The sequence below is a fragment of the Peromyscus eremicus genome, chromosome 2 (genome assembly GCF_949786415.1).
Source record: "Peromyscus eremicus chromosome 2, PerEre_H2_v1, whole genome shotgun sequence".
Classification (NCBI taxonomy): domain Eukaryota; kingdom Metazoa; phylum Chordata; class Mammalia; order Rodentia; family Cricetidae; genus Peromyscus; species Peromyscus eremicus.
This window is the reverse complement of record NC_081417.1, coordinates 128,021,918-128,031,522: the sequence shown is the minus strand read 5'-3', so window position 1 is coordinate 128,031,522 and position 9,605 is coordinate 128,021,918.

Genomic DNA, 9,605 nt, shown 5'->3' with positions numbered 1-9,605 from the left:
CAGTATCTTCTGGTTGTAATAGGACCCCTGCAGATGAACTCACAGCTGTGGTTACCTGCACAAGTTCAAGTCAGATTCTAGCATGGAGACGCAACCAGAGCATGAGGCCCCACCCCTAACTGAAGAGCTATTGACCATTGATGACTTCTGGAGGAGGGGAGTCATTTTTAAGGGTGTGTTCCCTGGTGCATAGACCATCCTCTAGTAGATGGCCCCACACCCATGAGTTAACGGGTCTCTGGATTAACAAAAAAAATGTATGTGTATGAGTGTTTTGCCTGTATGAATGTCTGATGTGTACTGTGTCCAGAGACCAGAAAAGGGGCTTGGCTTCCTGGGAACAGGAGTTAAAAGTATTTGTGAGCCAACATGTAGGCACTGGAAATTAAATCCCGTCCTCTGGAAGAGCAGCCAGTGCTCTTAACCACTGAGCCAGCTCTCTAGACTCTCAGTTCAGTTAACAGGTTAACAACAACAACAAAAGACACCAGGATGGGAGGATGTAGGGGAGTTGGGGTGTGTGTGAATATGACCAAATTATATTTTACGAGATTCTCAAAGAATAAACGACACATGCCTTTAACCCCAGCACTCACAGAGGCAGGCAGATCTCTGAGTTCCAGGCCAACCTAGTCTACATATGGAGTCTCAGGACAGCCAAAACTACATAGAAAGACCTTGTCTCAAATAAACCTAAATAAAGCCAGGGGTAGCACAGACCTTAATCCCAGCACTCAGGAGGCAGAGGCAGATCTTTGTGAGTTTGAGGCCAGCCTGGTCTACAGAGAGGTCCCGGGATGCCAAAGCTACACAGAGAAACTCGTGTGTGTGTGTGTGTGTGTGTGTGTGTGTGTGTGTGTGTGTGTGTCTAACTAAATAAATAATACTTTTAAAATTACATTTATATCATGACAAAAATAATTTTAAAAGCAGGTGATTGGGAGCTAATGTGACATCATACGCATTTATCTGGCTGTCATACAGAAATTAAGGACATTAAAGGAAATTAAGAGGCAGAGATGTGACTTGACCAAACATACAGCTAGAGAAAAGCCAGCATCTAAGCTGTTGTCCAATTCCCAATTCATGGCCCCACTCAGCACACCAGACTGTGTTGACCTTCCAGTGGTTTTGAATGTAAAAGCCCCTAGTCTGGTCACAGACTGAAGACCCAGTCAAGAACTGATCCTAGGTGTGGCCCCTGTTCTGTCCCTCCTAGACTTCAGGACCAATAAATGAAATGGAGTGTAGTCCTGTATACCTGTCTGTGCTGCCTGCTCTGGGGTCCTTTGATGAAAGTCCAGCTGCTATGTATATGCAGACAACTTGCATGGAATCTCCTAGCAAAAGGGCCACCTGTGTCCTGAGAAAAATATCCATTCCTCCCCCACCCCTCCCCACAAAGACCTTGCCTTTGTTTGACTGCTTGGTTTAGAAAGAGTAACCGGCATGTGGCTGAGATTGAACCCATTCTGCCTGTGCTGTAGGACAAGTCACTCAACAGCTCCTAACAGGGTCCAAGGACCATTTCACAGGGGTCACCTAAGACCATAGGGAAACAGACATTTATTTACACTGCAATTCATAACAGTAGCAAAATTACAGTTATGAAGTAGCAACGAACATAATTTTATGGTTGGGGTCACCGCAACCTGTTTTAAAGGGTCGCAGCATTAGGGAGGTTGAGAACCACTGTCCTAATTCCTGCACAACCAGGACATCTATTCCTGTACTGCATGTGGGCTTAGATGGGCATGCTTCCCGGAGAAAGCCAGGCCTGGACCAATGGCTAAAGCGGGAGAGTTCATGTAAGAAACGGAAAACCGGTACAGTATGGGTGGAGGAACTTGAAGGTTTTGTTTTTACCATTTTGTTTGTTTAAGTAAGGGCTTGGTGTCCTATGTAAGATCAGATTTGCTTTTTTAGGAAACGCTTGGGTTGAAATGGCGGCGAGGGTTGGGGGGAGGCGGGGAAGTGAAGGCTGAGTGTTTGGGAGCCAGTACAGAGACCAGAGGAGGGAGTTGGAGCTTGTTCTAATCCTTCTTAGAGGAAGGGGATGGAAGAGAGGATGTGAGGGTGGATATTTTGTACGTAGTATATAGATTGAGTTTGGAAAAACTGGGGTGGAGAGTAAGGTAAATGGGAGAATCCAGGCAACCTTGGGTTTATGGACACAGACTCCGGGGCAGTTTAGTTACTTCAGGAGAGGGGGCGGGGGCGGGGATGTCTAGAGGCCTAGGGACTTGGAAAGGTCTTGAACTCGATGACCGATGACCACTAGATCCTTTTCCAGGGTGTGAAACAGCCTTCTCCAGTACTTCCAAGGTCGGTAAGGAAGGAATAGGGTTGGATGGAAGGTACGGGGAGCGGGGAGCGCGGGTGCAGCATCTGCCCATTCCCGGCTTCTAGCACATTGGGTCTCTGGCTTGGAGCTCAGCAGCCTTGCCCCTCCAGGGCCTGGGACCCCCGCCTGAGGCTGGGGGCTCGTGACGTGTGCAGGCTCCGTGTTCCCTGTTTCCGACGGTGGAAAAACGGAAATTGAACTAAGCCGGGCGCCGCCAGAAATAGCATCTGGTGCCTGTCGGTCAGCGCTTTGTCCGAGCGCCCCTGAGCCAGTGACTCTGCAGCCAGGAAATGCCAGCCCTCAGCCTCGGTCGGGCAGGAAACTCAAAGCGCCTGGGTGGGGGTGGCGCGGGTGTGGGGAGGTGCAGACCCAGGGAGTGAGTCTGGAGTCTGGTCCCCGGTAGGCAAAAGCGTGGTGGGTACAGAATTCTCTGGGTTGTGTGCACTCCAAAGCCTAGGGTTTGCAATGTTTTCAGGTGTTTCTGCTACCCTATAGCTGGGTGCTGGACCATCTCTGAGCTCCTACTCCTGGAGGGATTCGGTATGCCAGCACTCTGATGGGCAGCTGGGTTTATCTCCAACAAACTTGTATCGTGAGTGCTATGTGCCAGGCCTAAAGACTTCATAACATTAATTCTGTGAATTCTGACACAGCTCGAAGAGGTAGAGAGATCCGAGACTTCCCTTTGGTAGATGGCACAGACAGTCTGAGCAACTTGCTGAGAATGCCCATTTGGTAAGTGGTGGAGGCAGAATTCCCACCCAGGGCAGTCTGGAGTCTCTAAGCAGGATGCAAACATGACCGTTGCACAGTATGCCCGAACCCTTATTCCTGCTTCCTCATTGGTGGGCTGCATGAGTCTAGGCAAGACAGCCTCTTCCATTTTCCTCCTCTGTAGAGAGGAGGTGATAACAGTCCAAACTGACACTGGGTTTTTATAAGGATTATTGTTGATGGTAAAAATGTCCACTTAATGAGATGTCATAGCCAGCCCCCCACTTCATTTCCATGAAACTGTTTTCTACTTTTGTCTTTGTCCCATACTGGAGAAGAACCCCTTTCGTGCCAGTTTGCAGGCCTGAGCCCAGAGCCCCACATGTGAAATCGTTTCCACTCTCATACCCAGCCTCACCATGGGCACTTGCAGGGATGGAAAGGGCTTTGTCTAATGTATAACTTTCAGAGGAGGGTTTGATGTCACCTATGCTCCATAGAAAAGTCGGACTGTAAGATCCTCTGGAAGACAGGCCAGGAGCGTTTGAACCAACCTCCAGGGTGGTGTCTGCAGCACACAGCTTAAGAACCAGACCAGTCTTCCACCATTTGTAACCAAGTCCAAAGCAAAATGAATGAGCGGATGCAGAAGGCAGTGGACTCTCCAGGACTTCTAGCCCCCTCATCCCTGCCCAACCCATGCTTCTTCTAGAAGTATATATAGGACCAAAGGCATGTGCCCTCAGCTTGTGTACCCAACCTTGTCTGTCCTCAGGACATATCCTGGATAGAACATCCAGGATAGAACATTTGCCATCAGTGGTTTTCCTTCTCAGGCCATTAGGAGGGATAACGTACATACAACCACCAACTCTCTGTAGCAAATGGTTGTTGATGGTCACCAAGACTGTGCCCAGGCTCATGATATACACATCAAGACAGTAGACATGGGGGGCTGGAGAGATGGCTCAGTGGTTAAGAGCACCAACTGCTCTTCCAGAGGACCGGGGTTCAATTCCCAGCACCAATATGGCAGCTCACAATTGTCTGTAATTCCAGTTCCAGGGGACCCGATACCATCACAAAACAGCAATGCACATAAAATAAAAATAAATAATTTTTAAAAAGACAGTAGCGCCGGGCGGTGGTGGCGCATGCCTTTAATCCCAGCACTCGGGAGGCAGAGCCAGGCGGATCTCTGTGAGTTTGAGGCCAGCCTGTACTACCAAGTGAGTTCCAGGAAAGGCACAAAGCTACACAGAGAAACCCTGTCTCGAAAAACCAAAAAAAAAAAAAAAAAAAAAAAAAGACAGTAGCTATGACTCCAGGTACTGAGGATGCATGCACTGAATACCTACTGTGTGTACCTGTTTTTGCACATGTCTCCTGTCATCGGACTGTGCATAATGACCCCGTCATGCTGCTGGGGTGATGTTACTTTGGAGGTGAGAAAACAGTCTCCCCCTTGGTCACTTAGCTGGTATGTTCTTAGGACAGCATGGGCCTATTGTTCCCTCCACTCCTGTTAGCTATATGACATTTCTTCCTGTGTGAGAACTACTTTAAAATCCTCAGCTGGTCCGGTGGTGGTGGCGCACGCCTTTAATCCCAGCACTCGGGAGGCAGAAGTAGGCGGATCTCTGTGAGTTCAAGGCCAGCCTGGTCTCCAAAGTGAGTTCCAGGAAAGGCGCAAAGCTACACAGAGAAATCCTGTCTCGAAAAACAAAAAACAAAACAAAACAAAAAAATCTTCAGCTGAACGTTGCATGTGATTGTAATGTTCCCGAGTTTAAATTCCTTGTGAATTTAGAAGACAAAGTTTTCATGAAGAGAAGAAAAGTTACACCAGAGAAAAAGAAATTAAGGCTACAAGGAGCTGCCATGGCACAGCCATCAAAATGACTCAAATGTGAAGGGAGGACAACACCAAGTGTTGATAGGGATGGAGGTCAACTAAGATTCTTTGCTTTTTTAATACTGCACCCTTTTTAAAAGTTTTTATGTTCTATGTGCATTGGTACCTCACCTTCATGTATATCAGATCCCCTGGAATGGAGTTACAGACAGTTGTGAGCTGCTATGTGGGTGCTGGGAATTGAATCTGGGTCCTCTGAAAGAGCAGCCAGTGCTCTTAACCTCTGAGCCATCTCTTCAGCCCCTCAACTGGGATTCTTGTACACTGAGGGAGTGCAAAAATTACTCAGCCATCTTGGAGAAGACTTTGGTAGCCCCTTATAAACATATGGTTAACACACACATACTTACTGAGAGAAATAAAAGCATATCCCCCTGAAAGCCTTATTCACAGCAGCCAAAAAGAAATAAGCTGGGAGTAATGGCACACAGCTTTAATCCCAGTGCTTGGGAGGCAGAAACAGGTGGATCTCTGTGAGTTCAAGGCCAGCCTGGCCTATATTGTGAGTTCCAGGACAGTCACAGCTACATAGTGAGACCTTGACTCAAAAAACCCAAACAAAACAAACAAAAAAAAAAACCAAGTAGAAATAATTTAAAAGTGTATCAACAGGTGGGCACACAAATCGGTACAGGCATGAAAGTGAATACTGCTAAGCAATAAAAACTTCAGATATATGTAAAAGCCTAGAACCCCCTTCCCCATGCATACTCAGTGAAAGAGGCCAGACAGCATCTATAGTATCTCCCTAGACTTACATAAAACTCCAGAAAGAGCAAAATGAGTCTATGATGGCAGAGTTCAGAAGGGTAAGAGGCAATGGTGGAGGGGTACAACCTCCAAGACACACAAGGAACATTCCATCAGAGACATAGTCTACACGTTGACTCCGGTAATGACTATACAAGTGTGTGTTTGTCAATCCTCAGCCAAATGGATACTGAAATGGTACACCTTAAAGGCACGTCTTAACACAGCTGTTTACATTCTTTGTGCCCTTCCTCAGGCTTACCTCGTCTAAAAAAACTTCCCTGTCAACCTGCCCTGTCTGTGCTGTCCCCTCCTCTCCCTCTTCCTGGTTGACTTGTCCAGGAGCCTTCCACCCAGTGACACTTGTGCTGTTAAGTCCTAGTGCACAAGGACAAGAGGGAAGCTCTGGAGATAAGAGAGGACCTGAACTGATGGTGTTTGGAAGAGAGGCGTGCACGTCTGTAGGAGGTAGGGCCACTTCTTCTTCTGACCTTCAGTCCTCCTATCGGTAGCAAGGATGCAGTGGGGGAACCCAGGATCCATTTCTTTCATCTCTTATCTTGTTCACTCTGCTTTTCATCTCTCCAGTCTCTATCTTGTTCGGGCAAACTGGGGATCTGCTCCTCTTTCCTGTATAAAGCCCTTGTCTCTGCATCTGTCTTTAATCTGTCATCCCTGCTTCTTTCCTCCACAGCCTCTGCTTGGGCTTTCAGTAAGAACTTCTGTTCTGCAGAGGCATCTGAGAAAGCAGCATCCATCATCCCCTCTTCACATTCATCACAGACTGAGACAGTCATCAGCTGGATGGGGTGGGGAAGAAGACGAAATGAAAAGGTGTGTAGGAGGAATGGCAGGGTTTTTAAAATAGTATCTTTAAGGAGACTCATAGGTGCCCGGCAGACTGGACTCTGCCAGGCAGCTTTGGATCACCAGAAGTTGTGGCAGAAGACATCTATCTCCTCCACATAGCCCTGGGTACCTGGCCCTGAACCCTTAACCCCAGGACATGACCTCCTAGCATTTCACCTTTAAGGGTGAAAAAGTGATCACCAGGGCACCCTGAGCTAGAGATTCTCCTCAACTACTCTGTGTCTCAGTTTCTTCATCTCTAAAAACACTATTTACAGGGCTGCTGAGAAGACTGATTGATAGTTGTGTAAAAAGCACCATGTCTAGGGCATTTAAGGAACAGATCAGTGGTTTTTTTTTTTTTTGTTTGTTTTGTTTTGTCTTAAATGAGGCTTACTCTGTTCAGACCCTGTATTTAGGTGTAGAGACACTTTCACAGAGGAAACAAGCAGAGGCAAAGAGTAACCATGCAGCCTAATGTGTGTTCTGCTAGGGAGGGTCATTAAGAAGCACTGAGAACGCAGGAGAGGCTGTGTATCAGGCAGGGCTTCACACTGGGGCCCTTCGCTTTGGACTGTAATAGGGACAGACTATGTACTGAAGAAATCAATGGAGGATGGAGCCGCAGAGAGAAATGGAGAGGGTAAACACCCAGCAGGAACCCGGACTTCAGTTGGAGGAAGTGGAACTGTCTAGTTGTCTTGGCTCTAAAACCAGCCACAGGGCTGTCTGAAAGGGCACGCTGTCTGGCCTGGAAAGACAGAAATGATCTCGGATTGTGGTCACACTAACCCTGAGTGGTGCCCCCACCTGGTGCAGTGGGGAAACGCAGGTTTCCATGGAGTCGCATAGCCACTTACTCCACAGTCAGTTTTGTGCGGGCCTGAAATCTGAACTGTGGCCCACTCCCAACCTCAGCTAAGGCCTGATGCCACTTTATCAAGGTAGAGCATGAGCTTTAGGGAACTCATGCCTACCTCGGCCCTCCACCCCTAGGGAGGAAGATGTTTTTACTTGTGGCTCTTCACTGGACAAGGGGTCATACACCAGAGTGCTTACAGCCTTGGGTACACATGCAAGATGGTTTAAGAGGACACAATCAGAGAAAGAGCTATGGAGTTTCAACAAAGGGAAAAACAGCCCTCCCACGCGAGGTCTCCACGCCTCCTGTAGGATGGAGAGGATGCAAGGGGAGCAGATAAGCTGGATACGAGTCTGGAACCGTGTGTGGGTACTGCCTTTATTCCCTTTCTGGAAAGTCAGGCTTCAGTTGAGGGCCTGGGTTTGACGGCTTGATTGCTAACTTGTTCAGACCCTGAGACAGATGAAGCCATGCACCCTGCACTGTGATGCAGACCAAGTCCCTGCGCTCCTCTGGCTGTATCCTCAGGGGTACTTTTTAGGACCCCACAACCATAACTCCCACGAATGCCTGATGTCATCCTTCCCGTTGTTTTTGATAAGCACCTTGTCCTGGCCCCAGACCTCCCATGAAGAGGCAGGACACAGCTCTCTCCAATCCATCCTTTTCCTGGAGTTCAGCCTCTGGCCAGGAAATGGGAAAGCAGGATTTCCTCTGAGGATGTTCTCCCCTGACCCAGACGGCTCCGGTTAGGAGAGATGGGGGATGTAGGGGGCATCACCCAGGCCCCCACACTCCCAGGCACCTTTTGGGGGGGGGCTTTCTTTCACTTAGAGGGAAATGTGTAAGGCAGATGTGGAAACAACATCATGGCCTTCTTTCAGCCAGCACTCCTCCACAATTTCTCTGTTGAGGGAAACAACTCACCTTTTTCTATTGTAAAGTATACTAAACATTTTTTTTTTTAAGAGGGAAATCTTTCCTTATCTACACCTGGGGAAATCATCCAGGATCTTTCAAGGTGAGGCTTGACACCAGCTTGCTCATACAGAAAGTCTTCCCTCCCTCAGGACCTTCACAGCTCTGCTCATGTCTTTTTCTTTTCTTTTCTATTTTCTTTTTTCTTTTCTTTTCTTTTCTTTTTTTTTTTTTTGAGACAGGGTCTGTCTAGTAAGCAGTTCTGGCTGTCCTGGAATTCCCTATGTAGACCAAGCTGGTCTCAAACTTAGAGATCCACCTGCCTCTGCCCTCCAGAGGTTAGGGTTCAAGGAGTGCACTACCATGCCTGGCTCATGTCTTATCATTGTACCAGCATTTCATGCAGTGTGTCACACAGGGTTACCTTGTCATCTCCAAAATCGGGGATCTAAAACCTCTAAGTTACCTACCTAGTGTTGAGTTTGGGCCACAGGAACAAGAACCCAGTGGCTGCAGCCTTTCCTACTGTTGGTTCCCCGTCCTAAATCCTTTCCTCCTAAACAGTGCCCCCCCCCACATTAGCACAAAAAATATTGGATTTCCCCCTTATCTTTCTTATGGATACGGAAAGATTCCAGAAAAATGTCACTTTTCGGGAATACTCTGAAAACAGCTTCTCTCTGTTTCTCTACTGTGCTGACATCTTCCTAGTTTTAGTATAAGTGCTTGCTTACCTGACTACATCAGTCCCTCATCAGACTGAGCTCTGACAAGGCATGGTTGCCTTGTTCATTAAGTTCAACATCTTGATCAGTACCTAGCAGGATCCACATACCTGTTGAGTACTGAGGGGAAAGGTGCTGGTGTAGAGGAAGAGTAGAGGGGGTAGTTGCCACAGGGTAGAGGCTGTTAACTTTGGCTCAGTTTTAGCTGGTACATTTTATCTTTTGTAAAGAAGTGTTAAATATGTCTGCTGTAAGGCTTTTAATATGGGGGAAATACCTGGGAAAACACTTTGAAAGTAGAAAGTCTGCAAGTTCCAGGCATTATCCTGAGACTGTGTAGACATAAAAGCCCCTCTACCTGGGAGACTGGTAAAGGTCCTGCCCTTGTGAGAACCCCTGGAGAGCAGGGATAGTTAGTGCACAGACTCTGCTAATCTGGGGCCCCTCAACAACCTCAGTGCTAGCTCAACACTGTGTAGTCATTAGTGGAACCCTGACCAAAGCTGGAGGTGCCTCCTTCAGGACACT